At 37.4% G+C, this 21,197-nt stretch overlaps 1 protein-coding gene across 3 annotated transcripts in view; it reads right to left on the bottom strand.

Moving 5' to 3' along the window:
- Positions 1 to 21,197, bottom strand: part of MKLN1 (muskelin 1) — a 289,454-nt gene that overhangs the window by 241,907 nt on the left and 26,350 nt on the right. For all 3 annotated transcript variants that reach the window (XM_031941073.1, XM_031941074.1, XM_031941072.1), the window contains one exon: positions 2,371 to 2,440. The gene's annotated coding sequence lies outside the window, so the exon portion shown is untranslated. The remainder of the gene's footprint in view (positions 1 to 2,370; positions 2,441 to 21,197) is intronic.

Raw genomic sequence — 21,197 nt, 5'->3', positions numbered from 1 at the left:
ATGGGTCAGAGGGGATTCTCACACCCCAATTCTCTACCACTAGACCCCCATAAGGGTGGGTTTCACATCCAGTTCCTTGAACTTTAAATCCAGTGCCCTTTCCAGTGTACCATAAAGCCTCAAAAAGAGGAGCTCTCAAAGAGTTGTTAACAGGACCTTAAAGAAGTACTCACTGTTTTGATCAAGTCTTTGAAAGTCTTAGAAATTATGGTTCTGATTACAATAACTTAGTCCTCAAGTTATTGTTAACAATAACAAGTGATTGTTATTGATAACACATTTCTATATTCCTTAAAGGAGTTCAAAAGTGATTTTTTCACAAACCCCCATAAGATAAGTAGTACCTGTCTGTTTATTCCCTTTTTACAGAAGAGGAAATGGAGGGTCAGAGAGATTATTTGACCATACTCACTGAACCAGTAAGTGTTGGAACTGGGACTCAGGTCAGTAGTTTCTCACCTGACACAGCGGCCAGAAAGAGCTTTCTGACAAAAAGGATTTGCTGCCCCTCAAAAGCAGTGAGATATGCTCTAAATGAAGGAAGGATGATGGGAGTGAGAGAAAGAGAGAGAGACAGAGAGATGGAGAAAGAAACAGAAACAAGGAGAGAGACAGAAAGAAAAAAAAACTTTAAGGTAAAATGCTCACAGGAAATGAAAGGGAAAAATACTACAAGTGTGCCTACTCAACTTTTTCTAATCAACTCTTTCCTCCCTAAACTGGAATCTATGCATCAGCTTTAGAGTTGGGAGAAGTTTAGGGCTAGCTTTGGAGAGAAGGAAGTAAGGCCCCTCCCAAACAGCTGCAACTTTTATTCAACTTTATTCTGTTGCATTCCTCTCTCTCTGTACACATCTTTCAAAGCAGCCCCATTAGCTGAGGATGTGAGATACTTGGAGCCTGTTTTCTCTAGTATAAGTATAGTATATAAGTATATATATATATATATATATATATATATATATATATATATATGTATACTATACTATATATAGTTTTCTCTAGTATACTATTACCATAAAAACCACTCCAGCTTTAAGACTGAAAGCACTTCCTGAAGGAATTTTTTAATTGTTTTGGAGTCATTTTCCAATTGAAAACACTAGTTTCTTTACTGCAACAATTCAGCAGCTTCAAGTTTGAGAAATAGCTTCTTGGATAGAATTCTAAACCTGGAGTTAAGAAGATCTGAGTTCAAATTCAGCCTCAGATACTAGCTATATAATCTGGAGCAAGTGCCTTAGCCTCAGTTTCCTCATCTGTAAAATGGGGATGATAATAATAGAACTTACCTCCCAGTACCTGGCATATATTTAATGCTATATAAATGTGAGCTATTGCTATGGGGAATTTAGAATTTGCTGGAAGTGGGGTAGTCTTTCATTGTATTCTATTGCACTTCTTTGTCTTTGCCATGTTCTGTTTGGCTGTCCATCCTACAATCCCAAATTCAAGCTGCAGATTCCTCAGAAACACCAACGGCCCAGCAGTGCCCTTAGTGAAAGTAACACTTAGTAAGGGCTCAACTAGTGTCTTCACTGGTTGACCAGAAACCCAGGAGTCATACTTCTAATAGGAAAGGGTAAGAAAGGAAAACAAAACAAAACAAAAAAACAGCAACAACCAAAAAGAAAGGAGATGAAATAAAGCAAATGGGATTTCATGATACAATGAAGAAATACTGTGGGATAAGGGAGTCCCAAGATAAAACCCCAGAATAGAATAATAAAGAAATAATAATAATAATAATAAAGAAAAGAAAATTGATGAAAGAGATAAACTTAGAATAAAAGCTAAGAAACCTTAGTAAACAGTGAGGCATTTAAAAAAAGAATGGAAGAAATAGAACTCAAAAACTAATGCAATAAGAAATAACAAAACAAAATCATAAGAAAGAAAAACTGGAAGGATATGGGAAAAATCTACTTTCAAAAACAAATGACCTAGAAAATAGGATTGGAGAGAAAATATAAGAAATGGAGGGCTCCCAGAAAAGTACACGGAAATAAAAAAAAAAAAACCTGAACACAATATTTCTGTGAGTCATAAAGAGATTTGTTCAGAAGTATTGAAACTAGAGGGGAAAGAAGTGATAAAATTCACAGATTACCACCAGAGAGAGATGAAATTGGGACTGCCAAATTCCAGAACTTCTAAACCAGAGCTAAATATTAGATATTTAGGGATAGGGATAGAATATTAACAGATCATAAATAAAGAACCCTAAATTCTGCTAGCCAGGATTAGGCATTAATATCAATAAGGAAAAGAAGAGAATAAAATATGTCATAGCAAAGATAAGTAGAAATACACTTGTACCTCAAATATTAATTATCCTGCAAAAGTAGGGAGTAAAAAAATGAATCTTACCAAAGTCAATCTCTTTCAAATATTCTTCTTACAAAAATCAAGCTGGGCAAAATCATCCTTCAAAGGAACCCTAAGAAAAATATACACATCTGAACATCTCTGCAAGACAAAGTGATGAACAACTTTTTGCACACAGAAAAGAGAGAATATACTCTTGCCTCCTCAAAATCCAAACATTCTCTAAGAATCAGTGAGAATAATTCCTCCTAAATATTTCACTTAGCAATAGAAAATGTTTGAAAAAAACTGAGGTATTGAGAAAACATGAAAGCAAATATATTAAGTACCATAATGGAAATCAATAGGAAACTTTTCATTTGAAATTCTAGCTAGTCTCATTCATGCCCCTAGATAGATCACCCATTTCTTGCAAGATATGTAAATGAACCAATTTATTTCATATTTTTAAAAAAATATTCTATTTTGGAAGGGATGTGGGAAAAGTGGGGCACTAATACATTGTTGGTGGAGTTGTGAACTGATTCAATCTTTCTTGAAAGCAATTTGGAACTATGCCCAAAGGGCTATCAAATTGTGCATACCCTTTAATCCAGCAGTGTTTCTATTGGGCTTGAATCCCAAAGATATCATAAAGGAGGGAAAGGGACCCACATGTGCAAAACTGTTTGCTGCAGCCCTTTTTGTAGTGGCCAGAAACTAGAAACTGAGTGGATGCCCATCATTCGGAGAATGGCTGCATAAATTGTGGCATGTGAATGTTATGGAATATTGTTGTTCTATAAGAAATGACCAGCAGGATGAATACAGAGAGGCCTGGAGAGACTTACATAAGCTGATGCTAAGTGAATGAGCAGAACCAAGAGATCATTATAGAAGCCAGCAGCAAGATTATACAATGATCAATTCTGATGGACGTGGCTCTCTTTAACAGTGAGATGATTCAGGCCAGTGACAATGGTCTTGTGATGAAAAGAGCCATCTGCAACCAGAAAGAGGATTTGGGAACTGTGTGTGGATCATAACATAGTATTTTCACTCTTTTTGTTGTTGTTTGCTTGCATTTTGTTTTCTTTCTCATTTTTCTCCTTTTTAATCTGATTTTTCTTGAGTAGCATGATATTTGGGGAAATATTTATAGAAGAATTGTACATATTTAACATATATTGGATTACTTGCTGTCTAGGGGAGGGGATGGAAGGAAGGGAGGGAAAAAATTTGGAACACAAGGTTTTGCAAGAGTGAATATTGAAAATTATCCATGCATATGTTTTGAAAATAAAAATCTCATTAAAATCTCTTTAATTAAAAATAAATAAATAAAATAAAATTTATATTGGAAAAAAATTCTATCTAGTGTTGTTGAGCTGTTTCAGTCATGTTGATACTTTGTGACCCCACTTGGATTTTTTTTTTGCTATAATACTCAAGTGATTTGCCATTTCCTTCTCCAGTGTATTTTATAAATGAGGAAAAATTTAGGCAAACAGGGTTAAGTGACTTGCTGAGGGTCACAAAGCTAATAAGTGTCTGAGACCAGATTTGAACTCAAGAAGATGAGTCTTCCTAACTCTAGGCCTTGCATTCTATCCACTGAGCTATCCTGTCATCCCAATACCAATAATTGCAAATGAGATCAGTAAAGAGTTAATTTAAAAATCAGTTGGTTCTGGATACAAAGGAGCATCAGCGCTCAAGATAAAATTTTAATACTTAGGTAAATCGTCCTTATAGTCAACTCCTGTCCCCAGTACGATGATTTCTAGATGCCCAGTTGAATCAGGGCTAAGTCCTGTTCTTTGTAGCAGGAAAAAAAGTACTATTGCTTCCCTATGGGAAATAATTTCATCCTTGGAAATGGGGTCATCACTTTGTGCCCTCCTTCTAATGATGGGACTTCTAGACCAAGCTCAGATAATCCCCAGGAGAATAATTGGAAGTTGGCTGCATAATAAAACCTCATTAATTTGTACTCTACTAATATAGAATCTAAGGTAATTTGATCTAAGTTTGAGCTGAAGTTTACCTGTGCCTTATGTGTGTGTGTGTGTGTGTGAGAGAGAGAGAGAGAGAGAGAGAGGGAGACATAGAGAGACAGAAAGAATAAGTAACCAAATGGTTAGTCTAAAGGAGAATGTAGATTTAACCTGCTTCAGAGAACAAACTGTTTTTAAGCCTCCTGTGCAAGAAATGGTGCTAATTATAAATGAGTCATTGATTCATCGTTGCAGGCTCTGTTAGTAACAATGTCCTACCAGTTAGTTTCCATTACTGTATGCCTCTGAAAATAATGAAAACAGAACTTCTGTACTACATATTCTATTTTTAAGATTTTTTACCAGAAAAAAAAAGATTTTTACCCGTATTTAACATAGTGCCTGCCACATAGTAGGATCTCAAGAAGCATTTATTCATTGATATTCTCCTTCAGATTATCCTCTGTTGTCCCATTAATTAAAATTAATAAAGTTTCTCAAATTTGTATTTTGAAAGTTTTTTTAAAAAATGACTGAGTAGGACCTGCATTTGTTTTCTGTGTGGCATTGGAGTCTTACAAAAGTTTGCTAAACTAGAATTCTGAAGACCTGGATCTACCTGTCTTTTTTATTGATTTCTGATTGGGGCAAGCCACTTTAAATGATTGCATGGACCTCATTTTCTCATTTATTTAAAAATGAGGTTAGACAAAATCACCTCTACAGCACCTTCCAGCTCTAAACCTGCCTCAACTGCCATTTCATCCCTTCCCCTGAATAGAAAGCTTCAGTCCCACATTTCCAACTACTTCTTGGTCTTAGATGTCACACTGGCACCCCCAACTCAACATGTCCAGAATAAAATTTATCATTACTATAATAAATAGTAATGATACCTTTATCATCTCTTACTGACTTCCCTATTTCTGTTCAACCACTCTCCCAAGCTCTAGGCCCTGCTATGACCTTAGAGTCCCTCTATTTCCTCCTCTCCCACATACAATATCCACATCCTGTAAATTCTTCCTTGGCAATATTTTTTGCATCTGTCTCTTCCTTTCCATTGCCACTCCCATAGCTGTAGTTGAGGCTCTTATCATCTCTAGCCACATTGCAGTAGCTTTCTAGCAACTCTTTCTGGCTCTATACTTTCTCTTCATCCAATTCATTTTACAGATTAATTCTCCTAAAAGTACTATTTTGATTGTATTGATCTCCTGCTCAGAAATCTGTAGCTACTCCCCATGGCTTATGTTTAGAATTCAAAGCCTATTCTATTCTATCCTTAACCTATCTTTCCAGCTATATTGCTTGCTGCTCCTTTACATAAAATTATTGAATTGCATGATTTAAATTTAGAAAGGATCTTAGAAATCCAGTCCAACCTCTTCTCTCTGTTCCACCCAGTCTGAGATATTTGCTATTCCTCAAATGTAAATTTCAGTTTATTTCTATATTTTTGCTCCTTGAATTACTGCTACCTGAATTTCCCTTCTGACTTACCTACCTCCACCAAAAGAAATCCTGTCCATCATCCCTACTCATCCTTTAAGATGTACCTCAAGCATTAATGACAATCCAAACCAATCTAACCAATTATAAAATATATAAAAATATTTACCATGTGCATGGTACCAAGTACCATGTACTATCAAGGAAGAGGAATACAAGATTAAGCCAAAAACAGTCCCTTCCCTCAAAAAGCCAACATTCCATTAATGATAGAATCTTCTAGCCCATTTTTTTTTGCCTCTTCTCTGATGCCTTCTCTCTCTCTCTCTCTCTCTCTCTCTCCTCCCTCCCTCTTTTTTTTTTTTGCTGAGGAAGTTGGGGTTAAGTATCTGAGGCCCAATTTGAACTCGGGTCCTCTTGACTTCAAGGCTGGTGCTCTATCCACTGTGCTACCTAGCTGCCCCTCTTCCCAAATTTCTTTAACTGAGAATTAGCCTTCTATTATTCTACAGCCTTACAAAATTTAATTTTTATGTCTCATTTGTTGTTTTTTATCAAATTATTTGTATATCTCTTATTCAGAAACTATATTCTTTTTATTAGAATTGTTTGCATATCTATTACTGTCCTATTCAATCATAAGCTATTTGAAGAAAAGTATAACTTGGCTATCAGTCACAGTGCCTAGATCATAGTAGATATTATGTGGCAAATGTGTATTCTGTATCTCAGTAAAGAGTTTTTGAACAAATTTTTCCATATCTCTATATGTAAAAGGGAAAAAACATTCCCCACTGACTTATTCCATAGATTTAAAAATGATGTTGTATTTACCAAGAGAAATTTCTGTACCTATATTAGCAGTAGATACCTGGCACACTTGCTCCTAATATAGCAACTGCTAAAGGAAAACAAAAATGTTGCTCTTCTTAAAAGAGTAGAAACAGCTTGCCAGGCAAAGAGAAGAGTAGGGAGAAAACTGAGGTAATAGAAGGTGCCAAACTGTTGGTTCACCCTCTAAACCTTAGTCTGTGTCTTTTGCCACATCTACTATACCCTCAAAGCAGTATAATTGTTTCCATGAAAACTCATTTTGGGGAAGAAAAAACCAAATCTGTTATTTTTCACTAGTTATTCCACACAAACATCATTTGAAGAAGAAAGGTGATGATCTGACTTTGCAGATGGGTACTTTAAATTTCCAATAGGAGGGAATAGGTGAAAGAGCAGAATTTTTGTACTAATTGGAGTCACAAAAAAGTATCATCCATCTAGAGCTGGAAAAGGTTCTTGAAAGTCAGCTAAATTCTACAAAAGAAGAAACTTCAGTATCTGACTGAGATCACACAGATAGCAAATGTTTATAGAAAGATTTCAATCCAGGTTTCCTTGACTTCAAGTTGAATACCCAATCCACTGCACTATAGGAGATGTACAATCTGACCAATCTGAAGTACCTTATAAGTCATACTTCTATCTCATTGACTACCACAACAAATTTATACTTTGGACTTTACATACATTTTTTAGCATCATGGTAATAGAATAAATTTTATAATTACTTTTTCTGCTTTTTCCATGGACTGTGTTTTTTTTAAAGAGGAATTTAGAGGACATTGGATTCCCAAGATGAGTGATATAGTTCCTGTACAGTGCCTGGGACCAGGTTTTGTTGGTTTTTTTTTTTTAGTTCTCACTGATTTCCTAGAAGCTGTTCTGAAACTTACATGATCTGAATACTTAGACCCACCATAAACTGCTGGGGGGTTTTCTCTACCCATGAACACATAGCAGTAATTTGGTTTTCTGATGAGTAATACAGTAAAAATCTTTTCTTACTTGCAAGAGTAGTTTTCCAGTTTTCAGAATCACTGATTGAATAAAAGGAGTTCATATTCCTTTTCCTTGGTGAACAATCTTCAGGGATAGCAGAAGAGCACTACAAACCAGGAGTATCCTCTATGCCAATTATTCTTGCATCATCTTTCTCAGCCTCTGGTATTTAATGTGCTACAGCTTCACAGTCTGCATGACATTGAGATCTTTAAACATCTTGTATTTATAAACATTTTCCAATCATGTAGCTCAAAGAACTGACTGCCTATTGGGGATAACCCCTTAGGGCAGGGGCATAGATGACTTCCTGAAACTTCCTGAAGGAGCTTTTGTCAGCGCCTTCTTGGCACTAATCCCCCAAAAAACTCTAAAATTTAGACTAGATGCTCTTTTATTCTCTTTTTAATTTTGATGATCTCAAAATTCCAATTTGAGGATCCTTGGGGATCCTTTTATTCAGAGACCTTCTGTATACATTGCTCAGTGATTATCTGTTGTCCCCTTTTTGCTGCTGCACCTGGATCTTGATATGCTCATCAAATCTGCAGATGACAAAGTTAAGAAAGATAGCTAACATGTTGGATAAACAAAATCAGAATCCAAAAAGTTCTTGACAGGTAGAGAACACTGGGCCAAATGTAATAAGATGGAAGCTAATAGGAATAAATATAAGCCTTACATTTAGCTTCAGAAATCGACTTTTTAAATATAGAACAAGGGGTACATGGCTAGACAATAGTTTGTTTAAAAAAAAAAAAGATCTGGAGGTTTTAATAGAACACAAGCTTAATATGAGTCAACAATGTGATGTGGTAGCAACAAAACAAACCAATACAATCATAGATTACACAGAAGAGCATAGTGTCCAGAGTGGAGGAACTTAGTGGCATTGTGGATAGAGTGATGGAATTGGAGTCAGGAAGACATAAATTAAAAACCTTTATCAAATACTATCTGTGTGACATCTGTGTAATAGTGGTACCTACTTCACATTGCTGTTGTAAATGAAATAATATTCTTTTTTTCCCCTGAGGCAATTGGAGTTAAGTGACTTGCCCAGGGTCACACAGTTAGGACGTGTTAAGCATCTGAGGCTAGATTTGAACTCAGGTTCTCCTGACTTCAGAGCTGGTGCTCTATCTACTGCACCACCTGCTGCCCCGAAATAATATTTTTAAAGAGATCTGTAAACCTTAAAGCACTATATATGCAAGTGATGTTCTCAATGTACTCTACCTGGTCAAATCATATTCAAAATATTATGTGCTGGGCACCACATTTGAGGGAAGAAGCTGGAGAGTGCTCAGAGGAAGCTAACCCAAATGGCAAAGTCTATAGTGTTTAGGTCATAGAAAGAACAGGTGGAGAAACTATGGAATATTTAATCTGGAGAAGAGAAAAGGGGGATTTGATAGTTGTCTTCAAGATGTGAATTACTATAACAGAGAAAAGGGGTAAGACTTTGCTATCTTGGCGCCAAGTCAGAACTTGGTACAAGTGGAAATTAGAGAAAGATTGACTTGGGCTTGATATAAAGCAGAAATTTCTTAATAATTTCTGTTGTGTAATTGTGCCTGACTCATGACCTCATTTGGGGTTTTCTTGACAAAAATATTGGAGTGGATTGCTATTTCTTTCTCTAGTCCATTTTGTAGATAAGGACACTGAGGCAAGTGACTTGGCAAGTGACATTTTAATTTTTTATTATGAACTTGACAGTTAATAACAAAAATGAATGTTTCCATATACAAACACAGAAAAAGATGATTACATTGTGAAACCATAACTCTAATTATAGTTTAGTCTTTTAAAAATATGCATCAAATTTAACAAAGTAGGATCAATACTATATCCTGGTCTGTGTCTACTTTTTAACTTTTTTTTTAACTCTCTGCTGAATATTTTAATTAATTTAATTATATAAATTTTATCATTTAATATCATTTAATCAATATTCATTGATACCATTTTCCTATTTTTTTTTATTATTATCACAACCATCCTCACTTACCACGCACTGTAATCTTCTACCCACAGATAAAGCTCTCAATTGTAACAAGTATAATCAAGAAAAACAAATGTGTCACGTTGGCTCTGTCTGGAAATGTATCTCATTCTATGACTGTAGCCCATCACCTTTCTCTGCCAAGGGCTGGGAAGAATGCTTCATCATCAGTCTTCAAGAATTGTGGGTGGTCATTGCATTGTTCAGCGTGCTCAAATATCTTGCAGTTGCCTTCTTTTATAATGTTGTAATCAATATATAAACTGTTCTTCTCGTTCTGCTTTCTGTATTAGTTTCTCAGAATTTATCCTTTTTACCATTACTTAGAGCACAAAAATGATCCATGCATTCCTACAACATAATTTGTTCCATCCCTTCCCAATTGATGAATATTTTCTTTCCATTACTTCCCTACAACAATGTTCCCTACAACATATACTATCAATATGTTTGTGCGTATAGGTTCTTCTCATCTGTCTTTGCTGTCTTTGAGATATAAGCCTACCAATGGCATTGTTGGGTTAAAAGGTAAAAATAGAATGAGGGCTTTGGGGTTATATTTCCAAATCACTTTCAAAGATGGTTGGACATCTTCACAGCTACACCAACAAGGTGGTTTTGCTATCCCTCTTACCATATTTATTACTTTTATGCTGTTTGAATTGGTGTTTTTTTATTTGGAGTACTTTGAGATACAGTGGTCTTCTAGGCAGGATAAGGTCTCTTCTACCCCAGAGGCTGATTCTAAAGTCAACTCTTGAGAAGGAGGTCCATCTCATTCATTGTCTTAAGCCAACTGAGTCTCAGGAATAAAAACAACCTCTTCCTGGGCCTGGGGTGGGAGGTAGGAGAGGGGGGAATAGAGGGTAGAAAGGGCAGAGCTTTAGGGAAAGGTGCCAAAGGATAGGAATGAACCTGCTGGAAGCCTGAGAGAGGAAGGAGGAGGCTCCAGTAGAAAATTGTAAACCCAGCAATCAAATGTCCCAATGACAAGAGAACAAGCTCTTCTAGTTATCCCTTCACTAAGACGCCTGCATGTCCCTCACTGGACCCAAAGCCTGCCAAGCAGAAAGAGAGTAGCAACTTCATGAAGCAATAACAAGGACAGAGCGTTCTATTCTGCCTGAGCCTCCTGGCTGGTCACTGTTTCCACTGACTTTTGTTTTCATGTATCATTCCCCTCACTTGTATCTCAGATTCCTCAGAGTTTTGGAAAAGCAACAACAGTTATGCAGTGCGACACCCCCTAAGGAGCCATCTGACACACTCAGGCCTTCTGAAACAGCAAGCCCATAGGCAGGACTTCCATTATTTTGGCCACAGACCACAGCCCCAGGCCCTTCTGCTGCCCTTCTCCATTTCCCAACCTTGGATTTCAGAGCAAGTACCACATAATGGACTAGGAAGTCACATGATCTTTTACCCTTATCATTTTTCCTTTTCGTAAACTCAATCTGAGTGGATAGGTTTCTCTAACAAATACACCTTGGTGGTGTTGTATTTTTCTTAGTCAATAAGTTATTGGAATCATAGAGTTTTGAACAAGCTTAGTGATCATCTAAATAATATCCTCATTTTTACAAATAAGGAAACTAAAGTCTAGAAAGAGGGTAGAATTATAGATTTAAGGGTGGCCAACCACCTCATTTTACAGAAGAGGAAACTGAAATCCAGAGATTATTAACCAATTTACTCAAGGTCAGCAATAAATTGCAGAGCTACAAAGCTAACCTAGTTCCTTTAATCCAGTTCCCAAAGCCAGAGACCCAGAAAGAGCTTTTCCCACATCAGGATGCTTCACATTATTTTATTATTATTTATTATTATTTATTTTCAGCTCTAAAATTCTGTTTTGGATAGTTCTTTCTATCCAGTACCTGTGTCTTTCTTATCCTAGATATAGCATCTTAAATGTGTCCCTATGGAGATGATTTTTGATTTTATGGAACCATTTTCCAATTGATTTGAAATCATTCTGATGCTATCTTCCAGAGGATGAGCAAATCTGATGAGAAATTTTAGTGGAATTCTCACTTTAAATTACATGAGATGATTACTTTTTCATTGCTTCTGTTTACTTATATGTCATATCATCATTGATTAAATATAAGTCAAGATTATGTGGCATCTTTTAAAAAAATCTTCAAACACTTAAAAACAGTGCTAATGATCAGAAATTCCAGTTTATTTTTATATTGTTGCATTAAGAAAGACATAGTATCTAAACTAGAGAGGTGATTGACCCGATGTACCTAACTGTGTGAGATCATACCCAGAGTATGGGTTCAGTCCTGGGTGCCACATTTTAGGAAGGACATTGACCAGCTGGAGACCATCCAGGGGAGATCAACCAAATGAGCACCTGCTGAAAGAAATGGGAATGTTTGACCTGGAGAAGGGGGGAGGGGAGGGAGGACATAATAACTATCTTCAAGTATCTGAAGGACTATTATAAAGAAGAGGGATTATACTTTTTTTTTCTTAAATCCCAGAGGACAATGGATGGAAGATGGAGAATAAATTAAGTCTTGATGGGGGGGAAAAAACCTTCCCAGCTGTTGGAGCTGTCCCAAAGTACACGGTTTGCCTCTAGAGATAATGGTTTTCTACTCACTGGGCATTTTCAGGCAGAGACTAGATGAACACCTGTCTGGTATAGTGTAGAAAAGGTTGTTATTCAGATATAGTTTGGACTAGATGGTTTCTGAAGCCCTTTTTGGATCCTGAGATTCGGTGATTTGGTAATGTACTCTCTCATTATCTATAACATGAGGTTCCTTCTAGTCCAGTATCTATAGTCCTGGTAATAGCTTTGCTCCCTCAAATCCCCAGTTCAGCCAATATTTCACACAACAAAAAACAAAAAAACGTGAATGACTCAGTTGATTTTCTAGTTGCTGAAAAGGTGTGGCGTCCTGCTAGAAAACTGTTATTTAGGATAGTGATATGTTCCTCTGTTCCCAGATGACACATTTCTTTGTTATAACTTCTTGTGAATGTCATTTCTCTTAAAGTCTCTCTAGAGTCATGACTCTGATTCCAAACTATGTTTTCCTTAAAACTAAAACCCTGCAGTTTCTTGCTATATAAAGATGCGATTGATACTAATCATTGTGTCTGATCTGGTCCTCAGGTGGCAAGAGGGGTAAGCAAGGACAAGAAGAGCTAGGTTTGTGCTGGAAATGAACAAGCATGCAGGGCAGGTCTAATCAAAGGGCCATTAAGTGAGTAAACAAGCTTGGCAGGACAGAATGAAGGCAGTCAACAGATCAATGGGGCTGAACAGTAAACACAGGCAAAGTCCAAGGCTACTAAGTCCCAAACAAAGAGGAAGAAAATTCAAGGGGCTAAGCAAAAAATGATGGCTGGAGTTCATAAGGAGAGGAAAAAGGGAATGAGCATCTAGATAGAGCCTACTATGTTTCAGGCACAGTTAATAAGTGGATGAGGTCAAGATCTAAACTCAACTCTTTCTTATTTCAGGCTCAGTGCTCTGAATACTGCATCATCAAGCTCACACAAGCCAGAGGTTGTTCATTTGTGTATATGTAATATCCCTCTCCTAGACTGTGAGTTCCACAAGGCAGGGTCCTTGTCTTTTTTAATATTAGTATTTCCTGTAGTAGCCAGTTAGCACTGTGTCTTGCACACATTAAACACGTAATACATATTTGTTGAAGTTGAAACCTGAAGTTAAGAGCTAGGAGATAGTCCTATACTTAGGAAGCCAGAGCATCTGAGCTTTAGGGGTACTGAGGTAGCAGCAGCTGTAGGCAATTGCCCTGCAGCTTGCACTAGACCATCCTTCCCTCTGAGTCTGCCCACAGACAGCAGATTAAAAAAGGAAGAAGCAGGATTTTTGGACTGCTCCTTGTACAGCTGGCCTAATTTACTGATGCTGCAGAACTCATCTTGGAAGGAGGGACAGAGGCAGTAAATCATGTGAGCCTTTTTAATGGCAGAACAGTGTGGCTTTAGGGGTCTGTTATTACTGGGTGACTTGTCCTGTGTATTTCTGTATTTCACCTCCCCTGTGTGTGTGTGTGTGCCCTGGGAAATCAAGTGATTTGCTGTCATAGCTGCCCTACAAGTTGCCTAACAGAGTACACAAAAAGAATGACTATCGGAATTTGTGAGAGCTGCATCTTTGACAACACCCCATCTTCTGAATCCTTTGGATTTTTCTTGGATGTATTTGTGTCAAAGGTTTGGGGACTCTGGCAAGAGATCAGAACCAAACACATCAGGAAACACACAGGCAGTAATTAGGGTGCTGGAACTTGATGTGACATGGTGATACTTTACTCCGAGTCCAACTCAAAATCAGTGATCCTCAAGAGGTGTGGGAATTCTTGTGGCATGTTGTAGCGCAAGGAGCACTAGGCTTGGAATCAGGAAGACACAGATTCAGATCCTGCTTCTGACACTTACCAGCTGGGTGACCAGGGGAAAGGTTTCTCTGAGCCTCTCTTTGCTCATCTGTAAAAATGAGGACAATGATTCCATCACAGGGTTGTTGCAGGGAACAAACAAAAGCACCTCTTTAACTTGAAAGTGTGATATGCATGTCAGCTGTCATGATTTATAAAGACAATAATAGATTCTACCTCAGAAGACATAGGATAGAGAGACCTCTGGTGTTGGGTAAATCATCAGCTGATAGAAACCGAAAAAGTCCTACCTCTTTCTGGAGGGTGAGTCATCCCTGTTAACCTTCATCTACCCACAACAACAAAAAAAAAAAGAAATACGGAAAAGAGATCAGTCAGGACTCTCATGACTTTCATAGATTGGAGCCAATTGATCTAGATAGGCTTAGAACTAGGGCAGAGAGCAAACTGGCCCATGCCAAGATCAAGTCACGGGTCAGCTGTGCTGTTGTGTTGGACAACCCCTCAGAGCCAGATCCTAAGATGCTCCTGGACACCTGGGCTTGTCCATGTTCTCCATTCTTCCTTATCTGTTGGGGCCAATCTTTGCTGTGCATTCACAGCATGTCTTCTGTTACATCTGGATCTCTGAAGACTGAGCCGATCTGCTTCTCTGGACTCTGCCCTTTGCTGTTTTTTTTCATTGTCTCACTTGTAGATATTTAATACGTGTTTATTTAATTAAGTCAAACTGAACTGAATTCATTTTGGATTAAATCCTCTGATGCTGACTTTAACACAACTACCCAGACTACAAATACCCAGAGTCATGACCTGAGCTTCATTTTCTTGATTCACTGTGCCCAGGGACCTTCCATTTTCTACCTGAATTTCGTGGTTACACTGTCTTGCCTCTGGGCTGCACTATTTATTTTCCAGGACATGCCAAACTATCTTGGCTTCTAGTTCTGACCCATCCTGTGCAGGCTTCTCCCAGTGCCACTGGCACCAGAGACCTGCGTCAATGTGATGGACAAGTAAGGTCAAAGGTCTCTGTGTCAGAAGATAGGAGTTCAATGCAGAATTGGAAAGGGAAGAGAAGCAATAAATCTGTCACTAGTGTGGCCAGATTCCTTGGACAAGTCTCAGCATTGGGAGAAACAGCTGGGTAGAAAAGAAATTGCAATTCTATACGGAGGCATTTAGGGACACTAGGAAGTAGAAAGGTTTCTGGTGTTGGTAGCAAAAGGAAATGGACCAGAATCAAGCTTGGCTGCTAGCATATGCACCATAGGAGAGTCAGAAAGTCATGCATTTTGATGTGTGAGAATGTATGGGAATGTAAGTGCATGCAGAGAGAACAGAGGGGCCTGGGAGGTACACAACAACAGCAATCTGGTTCTTGGCTAGGTTATTTTTCCCCTTAGTTCACTGCAATGTGTAAGGACAGGTTCATAGACATTCATCTTGATAAGCAGGTTTGGCTGCTGGTATCTTTTCCCCTCACTAATTTAACAAGCATTTATTAAATATTTACTATGTGCCAGACACTGTGCTAAGGGCTAGAGATACAAAGAAAGGGAAAAACATGGTCCTTGCCCTCAAGGAATTCACAGTCTAAAGGAGAGAAGATAATATGAGCACAGCAGGACATACAAGTCATATAAAGTATAAATGGAAGGTTATTTCCTATTTATCGTTCAATATTTTATTTTTCCCAGTTACATATAGGACAATTTTAACATTTGTTTTTAAAACTTTGAGTTCCAGATTTTCCCTTCCTTCTTTTCCACCCCTCCATTGAGAAGGCACATGTGAAGAGAGAGAAGTAATCTCAAAGGAAGATTTGAGGTGGAGGGAGTGGAAACTGAAGGAACTAAATAGAATCTGAACTGAATTTTGAATTAAGCCAGGGAAGATCGGAAGTTCAGGGGAAGTGGAGCCAATAGGAAAATCTGAATAGAAATGTCCTATGTTAAGAACAGCCCCTAGGCCAGAATAGTTAAATCATAGAGAGTGTAGAGGGGAATAAAGTTTAAGAACTATGAAAGAGTAGAAAGGGACCATATTCTGAAGGGCTTTAAAGGCCAAACATAGGATTCTATATTTGCTCTCTAGTAAGAGAGAGCCACTGGAGTCATTTGAACAAGAGGTCTATACTTCAAACAAGAGATACAAAGAGAAATTCCATTTAAATCAACTATCAATGATTTAAAATATTTGGGAATCTATCCACCACATGAAAGTTAGGAATTATGTGAACACAACTGCAAAACACTTTCTACACAAGTAAAATCAGGTCCAATCAATTAGAAAAATATCAAGTGCTCATGGGTAGGCTGAACTAATATAATAAAAATGATAATACTACCTCAATTAATCAACTTATCCAGTGCCATACCAATCAAACTCCCAAGAAATTATTTTACAGATCTAGAAAAAAATAATAACAAAGTTCATCTGGAAGAACAAAAGGTCAAGAATTTTAAAGGAATTAATGAAAAAATGCAAATGAAAGTGGCCTATCTATACCAAACCTAAAACTATACTATAAAGCAGAAGTCATTAAAACCATTTGGTACTGGCTAAGAAATAGAGTATTCGATTAGTAGAATAGGTTAGGTTCACAATAGCCAATGACTATAGTAATCTAGTTTTGACAAACCCAAAGACCCCAGCTTTTGGGATAAGAACTCACTATTTGATAAAAATTGCTTGGAAAAATTGGAAACTAGTATGGCAGAAACTAGGCATTGACCCACACCTAACATCATATACCAAGATAATACCACATACTTTGGAAATGAGTTCATGATTTAGACATAAAGAGTGATATTATAAGCAAATTAGAAGAACAAAGGATATTTTACTTCTCAGATTTGTGGGGAAGGAAGGAATTTGTGGCCAAAGAAGAACTGGAGTTCATTATTGAACACAACATAGATAATTTTGATTATATTAAGTTTAAAAGTTTTTGTACAAACAAAACTAATGCAGACAAGATTAGAAGGGAAGAAATAAACTGGGAAAACATTTTAACATTCCAGGGTTCTGATAAAGGCCTCATTTCTAAAATGTATAGAGAATTGACTCATTTATAAAATTTCAAGCCATTTTCCAATTGAGAAAGGGTCACAGGATATGAACAATTTTCAGATGAAGAAATTGAAACCATTTTATCATATGAAAAGGTGCTCTAAATCACTATTGATCAGAGAAATGCAAATTAAGACAATGCTGAGGTACACACCTCTCAGATTGGCTAAAATGACAGGAAACCGTAATGAAGAATATTGAAGGTAATGTGGGAAAACTGGGACACTAATACATTGTTGGTAGAGTTGTGAATGGAGCCAGCCATTCTGGAGAACAATTTGGACCTATGCCCAAATTAAATATATCAAAATGTACAACCCTTTTTGTAGTGGCACGAAACTGGAAAGTGAGTGGATGCCCATCAGTTAGGGAATAAGTTATGGTATATGAATGTTATGGAATATCACTGTTCTATAAGAAACGATCAGGAGGATGATTTTAGAGAAACCTGGCGAGACTTACAGGAATTGATGCGAAGTGAAATGAGCAGAACCAGAAAGATCATTGTACACCGCAACAAGAAGATTATACGATGATCAATTCTGATGGACGTGGCTTTTTTCAACAATGAGATGATTCAAGCCTTTTCCAATGATTTTGGATGAAGAGAGCCATCTACACCCAGAGAGAAGACTATGGGAAATGAGTATGGATCATAACATGGCATTTTCATTTTTTGTTGTTTGCTTGCATTTTATTTTCTTTCTCATTTTTTCCTTTTTAATATGATTTTTCTTGTGCAGCAAGATAATTGTATAAATATGTATACATATATTAAATTTAATATATATTTTTTACCATGTTTAACATATATTGGATTACTTGCCTTCTAGGAGAGGGGGTGAGGGGAAGAGGAGAATTGGAACACAAGGTTTTACAAGGGTCTATGTTGAAAAATTATCCATGTATATGTTTTGAAAATAAAAAGCTTTAATAAAAAAAGAGGTCTATGCTTCAGAAAAACAACACAAAACATTTGGCAAGAAATTTGAGATAGGAAGGTTCAAATGTACTTTTTTTTAAATGGAAGAAATGTGGGCCTACATTTAGGCAGCAGAGAAAACCCCCGCAGAGTATTTTGTTTCACATTTCTTATTAATATTTGCCCATCTAATTATCAGGTAAAACTAAATATCACAATTGGAGTTTATTCCCCTACTACACTTAGTGACAAGAGAGCGAGGACCATGTTTTATCTGAACTTTGTTTCTTTCTATTCACTTGGCCTAATACACCTCACACAGTAGGTTCTTAATGAATGTTGCTGTTTTGCACCTTTGTAATTCCTATGGTCTTATCTCAGATCCCACCTGGTAAAGCTAAATTGATTTAGTAATCTTGGCTCTGGGTTGACCATTATTCTTCAGTCCCTTCAGGGAATTTTTTTTTTTTTGAGATATAACAGCAATGGGTAGCAGGTTTTTTAAAAAATTGGAACTTTTTAAAGGATATGGATCAGGTCTTTCAGGACACTGAAATGTCAGGCACAGCATGACAGACATGGATAGCACTCCCTTCAGAGTGCTCCCCAAAGATGGTAGGAGTGACAATGATGATGATGACATGCCATTTCTCCAAGAGCTAATATTCAATTCAACTCAGATATATTGAGTACCTTTCAAATATAAGTAAAGGCATTGTGCCATAGTGAATAGACTACGGGATTGGAATCAAGAAAACCTATGCTCAAATACTACCTCTGATGTTTACTATGTATGTGATTCTTGGCAGGCCATTAACTTCTTTTGCCTTTTGCAACTCTTCAAGACAACTATCAAGTCACAGATGGTTTGCAATCTATGAAAATGTTCATAGGTGATAAGGAGAGGGAAGGGGAAGGGAATAAGTAATGTTTAAGTGCCTACAGTGTGCCAGGCACAGTGATAAATACTTTACAAACATCATTTCATTGGATTCTCCCAACTCTGGGAGGCAAGTGCTATTATGGTCTAGTAAGAATCTCAGACAGATTGAGAAGACTGAAATAGACAGAATTTAAGTGATTTGCCCAGGATCATATAGTTTGTAGAGTATTTGAGGTTGCATTTGAACTCAGATCTTCCTGACTTCAGACTCAGGGCTTAATCTACTGTACCACTTAGTTGCCTAAAACATGGTTCCTTTTGGCATTTGAACATAATATGCAAGACACTATACTAGGCACTAGTGGTGGTGGGATTGTCAGAAAGAGGAATATAGAAATGAACAGACCATGGCTTATCTTTGAGGAGATGACAATCTAATAGAAGGAATACAAAAATAACTGTGACACAATGAAGGCTCTGAAGTAAGTTTTATATGATGTGATGCTAGAACATTTGTTTTTCAAACTTTTCCAGATGTCTTTAAAGATAAATTGAAAATCTCTGGTGTGTGTTCAACCAACTCTCTCTTTTCTCCCTCACCTTTTTGTTCCTTCTAGAGGTGAAGGGGAGGAGGCTAGAGGTTGAAAGAAGTCCTGGCTGCAGATAGACATAGAGAGCGAGGGCATGTCGCAGAATAGCCATGCTCCCCAAAGCTGTGTAATGTGATCCTTTTTGGAAGGGCATTGGAACTGAGGAGAAGGAGGGGGTAGGATTACTGAAAGGTGCCCCGGGGCATGGCCACAGAATGTTACAGCACGACTTCAGTACCTTGAAAAATGGTGCAGGGCCTCAGGAGGAGGAAGTAATAACAACAACAACTCATAGAACTTTGTTTTATAAAGCATTTTCCCCTATAACAATCTATGAGGTAAATAGAGTGAGGCAGCAAAGGGTACAGTGGATCAAGTGTCCATCTTAGAAATGGGAGCACCTGGGTTCAAATCCTATCTCAGTCATGTCTTAGTCATTTAATAGCTGTGTGTCCCTAGACAGGTGTCACACTCTCTCCCACCCTCAGTTTCCTCACTTAAAAAATGGGAATAATAATAGCAGCTACTTCACAGCATTGCTGTGAGGGTAATCTATGTATTTTGTATTATGTACTTTATGATCTTTAAACTACTATATAAATAGTAGTAACTTATACTATGTAAATTTAATACTATATTTAGATGCTAAATCTAATATTTTAAATGTTAAAAATATAGTTTCAAATATTAAATATTTAAATATTAAATTCAATATTTTAATATTATATAAATCATTTTCATTCACTTTATAGGTAGAAAACATTGAGCCTCAGAAAGTTAAGTGGTCAGTGTAAAAATCACATAACTAAGGACAAAAACTGAATTTCTAATTGAAGTCTCTTGATTCCAAATCAGCATTCTTTGCATCTTGTATCATTGGCTTTTGAGGAAAGGGATGGAGGTCAGCTTCTCCAGGAGGTAAGGCAGTATCAGGAAGCTACAGAGGAAGTTTCACTAACCTAGCTTCTGTGGTTATTAAGATTCAGGAAATTCTTCTGCCTAACCTTTTCTTGGATCATTTTTATCCTCCTGAGAAGGCTGTAAACAGTCACTTCTCTGCCTGCTTGTACATCCATATCCCAACCTACTGCAACTGCTTTGGGATTTAGAGGCTTTCATAAAAGAGCCAGCCAGACTAGTGATGCTAAAAGCAATAGGCCTTTATTACAGGATCCTTTTAACTCACATGAGGGAAAGCATAAGTAAAGCCTGACTTGATGACCCAAAGACCAAAGCACGGGGTAAAAAACAGGCAAGGGAGGAGTTCAGAGAATGAGCTATATCAATATGTCAGGCATCAGAATGGGAAGTCCCTGGGCTCAGATTCTGTGATCATCAGGCCGCAGCAGGATAAGAAGGAAGAGTCAAGGCTGGTAACATGAGGGACTTCCTCCAGTTTTGGTGCATCCAGGTCATATCCAACACTGTTCATTTCTCATAGTTTAAAATGGAACAAAACTGGTGAGGGCCAGAGATTTTATAGCAAGGGCAGGGCTGCCATTCATATGTTGAGTTGATATTCTCTCTGTGATGTCATAGGCAGGGAGCTGTGGGGGATTGGCCAGGGAAAGCTCCCAAAGTACCATGGCACATGAAAATTTCCAGCATGAGTCTATGCCCTGATTGCCTTTCATATCAGGAGGATTATCCCTCTTCTCTTTTACCTCTTGGAATCCCTTATTTCCTTCAAAATTCAGTTCAAGTGTGTTTCCTGAGTCCTGTTTCTCTCCCCATTCTTA

The sequence above is a fragment of the Sarcophilus harrisii genome, chromosome 5 (assembly GCF_902635505.1).
Source record: "Sarcophilus harrisii chromosome 5, mSarHar1.11, whole genome shotgun sequence".
Lineage (NCBI taxonomy): Eukaryota > Metazoa > Chordata > Mammalia > Dasyuromorphia > Dasyuridae > Sarcophilus > Sarcophilus harrisii.
This window is presented reverse-complemented; position numbering and strand designations above follow the sequence as displayed.